We start from the raw sequence: 8,078 nt of genomic DNA, 5'->3' as shown, positions 1-8,078 counted from the left end.
AACTAGGAGTGGGAGGAAGGATGTGCAGGCAATGGTGAAGCCACAGTACAGGATCACAGGGTTGGGGGGCGAGGTGGGGAGTGGGGTGGGTGGGTGTTGGAAACTGGTAAGCCAGGAGCTAAGGCAATGGAGACTGTAGTGGAAGCCCAGCACAAGAGCCTGGGACTGAAACTCGCTGGAGATAGTGACCCAAGTAATTGCAAACAAAGAACCAGGTACTGAACACAATCAGTAAAATAGACTTCTAGGCCAGTGGAAGAAAACAGCTTAGAAACATGCCTAAAGGAGAGCAATCTGCTAACCAGAATAGCAATGACAAAGAGCAAAAAAAGAGACAGCTGCCACTTGGGGAGTGAATCAACAGACAGAAGATCTTCCTCTCTGTCTCTTCTCTCTGTATATCTGACTTTCCAATAAAAATAAAATAAATATATATTTTTTAAACAATTCAATAGAAAGCCTCAATAATAGAATGAGTGAGGCAGAAAAAAGAATCTCAGAATTGGAAAACATTTCCTTCAACGATAGGAAAAAAATTCAAAAACTGAAAGTGGAACTGAGTCAAGCTAATTAAGATATTCAAGAATTAAGGGACACTATTAAAAGGATGAATGTAAGAGTTATGGGAGTTCCAGAAGGTGTAGAAAGAGAAGCTTAATTTAAACATATATTCAGTGAAATAATGAAGGAAAACTTCCCTAATTTGGAGAAAGAATTGGAAACAACATTCAGGAGGGGCACAGAACTCTCAATAGGGTTGATCAAAACTGACCTTCGCCACAACACGTGATAATTAAGCTTTCTTCAGTTGAATACAGGAAAAAGATCCTTAAATATGCACATAAAATTAATTTAACATATAAAGGAACCCCAATCAGACTCACAGCTGACCTCTCACAGAAACTCCACAGGTCAGAAGAGAATGGAGTGACATATTCCAGATTCTAAAAGCAAAAAAGTTGTCAACCAAGAATAACTTATCCAGAAAAGCTTTCCTTTGTCTTTGAAAGTGCAATAAAATTCTTCCACAGTGAAAAAAAACTAAAAGAAAAAAAAAAGCCTCTTCAAGACCTACACTACAAATAATACTTAAAGATGTTCTCTTGACAGAGAAAAGGTATAGCACTTTCCAAACCTGAAGACATGTGAATATATATATATAAAAAAAAAGACTAAATCTAACAATTAACAACCCACTGTTAAAACAACAGTACCAAATTATTACCTGTCGTTATTAACCCTGAATGTAAATAGCTTAACCTTATCAAGCCAGCATCCATAGATTAGTGGATTGGATCAAAAAACAAAATCCACAGGAGATACATTTCACCAACAAAGCTATGTGGTAACTGAAAGTGAAAGGAAGGAAAAAGATATTCCAGGCCAGTGGAAAGGAAAAACAAGCTGGTGTAGCCATTCTTATATAAGATAGTATGGACTTTGATGTGAAAAATATTAAATGTGATGAAGAAGGACACCACGTAGTGATCAAAGGATCCATTTAAGACATCACCTTACTAGTTTTTTTGAATGTTTTCTTTTCATCTCTAATTTTACTTGTTTTTTCTCATTTTTCTTTGCTAGTCTGGCTAAAAGTTTGTTATGTTCATCTTCTTAAGGATGGGTTTTGAAATTCTTATTTTTATTTTCATTTCTTCAAAATAGTTTTTCTTATTAATTTCCTCAGAGACACATTATATAGTAGCATCATTTTCTCCAAGAAGGTTTTTGATTTTCATTTCTTCAGTGACACATAGGTCATTCAGTAACATGTTATTTACCTTCATGTTGTTGTAAATTTTCTACTCTTCTTCCTGTTGTTGATTTTGTTTGATGGCTTTTCACTTAAGGGGATGTACAGTAACTGTATAATAGAGACTGTTATATTCAGATGTGAAGATACAATGCAGTATTCATCTCTACTAGCAAATCGAGGATGGACTGCCAATGAATGTTGAATATATCTTGACAATAGGATGCTGGACTTTGCCATTGTTCATACAATGTCAGGATATGCTTAAATAACAGAATGATGGACTTATAATTTATGAAGGACTATACTATTGTAATACTCTATGGGGAATTAACCCAGGGCGGAAGTTTGGGAGGGGTGAGGGAAAATCCCAGAGCCTATGGAACTGTATCATAAAATAATTTTTAAAAGATATTCAAAAAAAGACTTTATTGTATGTTTCATTTTATGATTTTTTTGGGAAAAGGCAATAAAAGGGATGGGGAATAAGAGCACAAAACATACTAGGCACTGAGAGAATTGGCAGCAGAGGGTTATATGGAAACATTTGGAGTGATAGAAATGTTCTATATGCTGATTGAGATGGTGATTGTATGACTGCATAAATTTGTCAAATTGCACTGAGCTTCTCACTTAAAAGTAGTGATCTTGGGGCCCGGCGCTGTGGCCTAGCGGCTAAAGTCCTCGCCTTGAACGCCCCGGGATCCCATATGCGCGCCAGTTCTAATCCCCTCAGCTCCACTTACCATCCAGCTCCCTGCCTGTGGCCTGGGAAAGCAGTCGAGGACGGCCCAAAGATTTGGGACCCTGCACCCGCATGGGAGACCTGGAAGAGGTTCCTGGTTCCTGGCTTCGGATTGGCGCGCACTGGCCCGTTGCGGCTCACTTGGGGAGTGAATCATCGGATGGAAGATCTTCCTCTCTGTCTCTCCTCTTCTCTGTATATCTGACTTTATAATAAAATAAATAAATCTTTTTTTAAAATGTAGTGATCTTACATCATAGCAAGTTAGATGCTGTTAATGCATTTATAGAACTTATTTTATACCTGTGTTAGTTTCTATTACTGTGTAAGGAATCACACAAATCCAGCAGTTTAAAATGTCTACTGCTGTGGTTTGAATTTGTACCTTAAGCATTTATGTATTTGCAGCTTCGGCCCCAGGGTGGCAGTATTGAGAAGTGATGGGGTCCTGAAGAGGAGGAGCCTCATAGAAGAGGTTTAGGTCATTGAGAGGGCTCCCCTTAGAAACAATTATGGGACTTGGTTTGCTTCCCAAGAGGAGTGTTGTAAAAGGATAATAACTGGCTGGCCCTGTGTCCCATGGCCTTTTGTCTGGTGATCTTCCCTTGCATGCTGTTGTGACAGCATCTACCATGAGGACCTTATCACAATGAAGCTAATGCTGGGGACCATGCATTTACCTCCACAATTGTTTGAGCTAAGGAACCCTCTTTTCTGTTTCAAGATTTTAAAATGTTTTTCTGAATGATTTATTTATTTGAAAAGCAGTACAACTGACTAGGCAGTGGGCAGGATGGGCGCAGGTTACAGAGAGAAAGTGGAGCAGAGAGCGAGAGAGAAATCTTTCATCCACTGATTCACTTCCAAGTAGCTATAGCAGTTAGAACTGGGTCAAGTCAAAGCCAGGAGCCAGGGACTTCATCCTGGCCTCTTACATGGTTGGCAGGGTCCTAAGCCCTTGGGTCATTTTCTGTTGCCTTCCCAAGCACATGCAAGGAGTTAGGTTAGAAAGTGAGCACTCTAATAATGAATGCCAGCACAGCAAACAAGCAACTTAATCTGCCACAACATTATCCCCTTTTCAAGTATATCACTATAGTAACAGAGAATGAACTGATACAGCGATTGAACTCATACTTCTATCAATCAGGCTGAGATGGGCTACAGGAGTCAGGGTATCACAAAGGTGAATCCGAGGTATGGACCAGGTCAAGTTGTTGGCTGGACACTCCGGAGAAGAAGCCACTTCCAACCTCATTCTTATTAGCAGGATTTGGTTCCTTGCCATGGTAGCACGTAGGTACACTTTCCCCTTGGCTGTCAGTGGGAATGGCTCAGTTCCTAAAATCCTGTATTCTTTGGCCACATCGCTTATCTTCACATCTACAGGGGCACACTGAACCTTTGCTGGGCTTCACGTTTCTATGACAAGCCAAAGAAATCTGGCTTTCAAGGGCTTGTTTCAGAACTCCGCACCATGTAGATAATTGCACATCTTAAATTCACTGTACCATCTGAAAAACTTAATTAGGAGAGTAAATTCCCTCCCACATACAATCACAGGCATTATGCAGAACACGGGGGGGGGGGGGTGGAAGCAAGGATTCCCCAGGGGCCACCTTAAATTCTACCTACCATAGTATCTGAATAAATCTTTTTTAAAAGTTAAACTTACTGCAATTTGGACATTTAAAATGTTACCCTTTTGCAAAGGAGTAACTTACTTGCATTTGGTTCTGTCCCAGACAATCTGGGCTGGCTATGTTGCTTGCCATATGATCTAATTATTGCCTTGCTACATATGTTAGGATAGGACACAGGGGGACCTGGCCAGCATGTTTCAAATGTCAACTATGTGCCAGACACATGCTAGACATTTTACATATATAAAGCACAAATCACCCTCAATTCCAAGGAAATGGCAGAGAGTGGGGAGCCGAGAGGATTGGAAGAGTAGACACAATTTTCAACGTGCAGAACTGTGGCTGTGATTGTCAGGAGGCAGAGCCGAATCCTTCTGGCATTATGTCCTCAGCCAATTGGAGAGATAAACTCCAAATGGGAAATGATAGAGACAAAGGCATCAGTGGTTCCCAATGAGGCATCTCAGGCAGAGCTTCCAGCCCAGTGTGTCACTTGCAAGTTCTACCAATGTCATTTTTAAAAATACGCTATCTGGTAAAAAGAGTTTGTGAAGTGCTGGCACAGGGGTTGTAAGACTGCTGTGGAAGAGGGGAAAATGCACAGTACCTGGCAGAACAGAATTATGCCTCTTAAGGCAGGGCAGCAGTGGGGAGGGTCTACCCTATCCCACAGAAGGATGTAGCTAGACAAAGTCCTGGGTTGCAGGTACTGAAGCACTAAAGGCCAGTGACATTCTTCCTGATTGCTACAGACCACAGGGAGGCCCTCCAACAGACAGCAGAGCAGGTTGGACAGCGAGAAAGCTGCCTGTCATTGCCTGCTCCCCTGTCTGCAAAGCCCACAGGCACTGGCACACCTGCCTTTGCCTTCATGTTGAACTCTACCCTGTCCTGAACTAAGCTCCATCAAGGTGAGGTGTTGTTGTGGAAAGGGTAAGAGTTCCCAGTTAGAGCCATCTGGGATCCTGTCCTGATTCCACCACAGACAGCTTCGAGCACAACCTGTCTGAGTTTCAGTGTCCACATCCGTATAATGGGACTGGTGGTAGTGCTTACTTCCATAGGGAAATAACACACATGGTGGTATGATAGCAGGTGTGAGGTAAAGTTTTGAGAGCCTCCAGGCAAATTGGGGATCCTAGTACCGTAGCAGCTAGCAACCTGACCTAATGCAATATGAAAGGCACCTAGCTATTGGCATAAATACAGCGGGCAGTGATCCTGTGAAGCAGAATAGAGGAGGAAGGGAGGAAGAAACAAGTTTTGTATATCAGATATGAAACAATAGGCAGTGGATTTAGTTTAAGTTCATGGCAAATACCTGAATAGTGCATTTAAACGAAGAATGGGACAGCAGGAGGCTCAGTTAGTAGATGGGAGGGAAACCTCCCAGTCCTTATCTCTGACCACTGGCCTGAGCTGTCTGGCTGTCTAGGGTCTTCTAACGGTCACCTACACAGCAGCAGCCTTTCCCTGTGTTCCTGCTACAGGCAGCTGCCCAGTAGATGGCTTCTTAGGTGCGCTTTAGGGAGAGAAGTGGCACGATTCTGGCCAACAGCTGCAGACCCTTGGCAGATAGATGTTTTGATGCATACAATACAAATCTCTCTTAGATAAGCGGAATGCATTCCAAGATCCCCTGTGGAAGGCATGGATGAAGGCAAACTTTATGGTTCCTGTGTTTTCTCACATTCCCTACAGCATTGCCACATAGGTTAGCATCTGTATTTATGGGTTCTGCAACCAAGAACTACATCCACTGATTCAGCCAAATGTGGATGGAAATGCCCAAAAGAATGCTTCTGTACCAAACAGGAACATTTATCTTGCCATTACTCTGTAAATTACAATAGCATAACAACTATTCACATAGTATTTCTGTTGTGCCAGGTGTTGTAAGTAATCTAGAGGTGATTCCAAGTGCACTGGAAGATGTGAATAGCTATTTGCAAATACTGTACTAGTTTATATAAAGGACTTGAGCCTCCATGGATTTTGGTATCTACATGGTGTTCTGGATCAGTCTAGAATTAATTGCTCCCCCCATAGTTCATGCCCTGATGTCTCTCTTGTTTCATTTCTGTCACTGGGAGGGGGAGGGGCATTTTAGTGAAATAGGGGTTATTCGAATACCAGTACTGCCAGGGCACAACTGTCAATTGGATAATCTAGATAGCAGCTAGGTGACTGCTGGGTAGGTAGCCTGTGGAGTGGGAATATGCTGAAGAAAGGATGAGACACATCGTTGGGCAGCATAGAGCTGGACTGTTCGGTATGGTTGTCAGATGATACCATTGTGGTTTTTATTTATATTCCCCTGTTAATTAGTAAGGAAGAGCATTTTTTCCATAAATTTGTGGAACATTTATATCTTCTTTTGAGAAATGTCTATTCAGGTTCTTTGGGCATCTTAGTTTTTTTTTTTTTTCTACTTCTTGCCTTCTTTTGTTTTAAAAATTTTTTAAAGATTTATTTATTTTCATTTCAAAGTCAGATATACAGAGAGGAGAGACAGAGAGAAAGGTCTTCCGTCCAATGATTCACTCTCCAAGTGACCGCAATGGGCAGAGCTGAGCCAATCTGAAGCAAGGAGCCAGGAGCTTCTTCCGGGTCTCCCATGTGGGTGCAGGGTCCCAAGGTTTTGGGCCATCTTTGACTGCTTTCCCAGGCCACAAGCAGGGAGCTGAATGGGAGGTGGGGCTGCCAGGATTAGAACTGGGACCCAAATGGGATCCCGGCGTGTTCAAGACAAGGACTTTAGCTGCTAGGCCACACCACGCTGAGTCCTGTTTTTAGATTTATTGATTTTACTTGAAAATTCAGAGTTAGAGAAAAAGAAAAGGACAGAGAGAAGGGAAGATCTTCCTGTATGGTTCAAAATGTTTTTTTATTACCATTCCATAGGTTGGGTTTTTAAAAAAAATTATGTACCAGAATTAACTTACCTTTTAATTTTGTATTTCCTAGAAATTATATGAAATGCCCTCACGTTTGTGTCTTCTTCAGTTCCTCTCACATGTTAACTTTCCAGTGTAAAAGCAGAGGAGCTGGGTCCTGGCGTACTGTGAGAGTGGCTAAATCCTTGCCTTGCACACACGTGGATCCCATTTGGGTGCCAGTTTGTGTCCTGGCTGCTGCACTTCCCATCCAGTTCCCTGCTTGTGGTCTGGGAAAGTAGTAGAGGATGACCTAGGGCCTTGGGATCCTGTACCCACATGGGAGACCCAGAAGAAGCTCCTGGCTCCTGGTTTAATATTGGCTCAGCTCCTTTGCCAGCGGACAGAAGATCTTTGTCTCTCCTTCTCTCTATAAATCTGACTTTCCAATAAAAATAAAGAAAATTAAAAATAATAATAATAATAATGAAGAATTGGAATAACCACCACTGGAGTCAGGTATCCCAAGAGGCATGTAACCTCTGCTTAACATATCCACCCTTGACTTCTCTTTCTGTTAGTTGGTTCTTTTTTTTTTTTTTTTATTAGTTGGTTCTTAGTGTATAGCAATGATACTAATTTTTTTAGTGTTGATATTGTGTTCTTAAACTCTACTTAATTTTTTATTATTTCTAGCATGTTTGCTAATAGGGTTTTTAGGGTTTTCTATATAAAATCTCCTATCTTCAATTAGCGATAGTTTTACTTCTTTTTTTTTTTTTAAAGAATTATTTATTTTATTACAAAGTCAGATATACAGAGAGGAGGAGAGACAGAGAGGAAGATCTTCCGTCCGATGATTCACTCCCCAAGTGAGCTGCAACGGGCCAGTGCGCGCCGATCCGAAGCCAGGAACCAGGAACCTCTTCCAGGCCTCCCACGCGGGTGCAGGGTCCCAAATCTTTGGGCCGTCCTCGACTGCTTTCCCAGGCCACAGGCAGGGAGCTGGATGGTAAGTGGAGCTTTCGGGATTAGAACCGGCGCCCATATGGGATCCCGGG

Source organism: Ochotona princeps, chromosome 10 (assembly GCF_030435755.1).
Source record: "Ochotona princeps isolate mOchPri1 chromosome 10, mOchPri1.hap1, whole genome shotgun sequence".
Taxonomy (NCBI): domain Eukaryota; kingdom Metazoa; phylum Chordata; class Mammalia; order Lagomorpha; family Ochotonidae; genus Ochotona; species Ochotona princeps.
The sequence above is the reverse complement of the archived record's forward strand: the minus strand, read 5'-3'. Positions refer to the sequence as shown.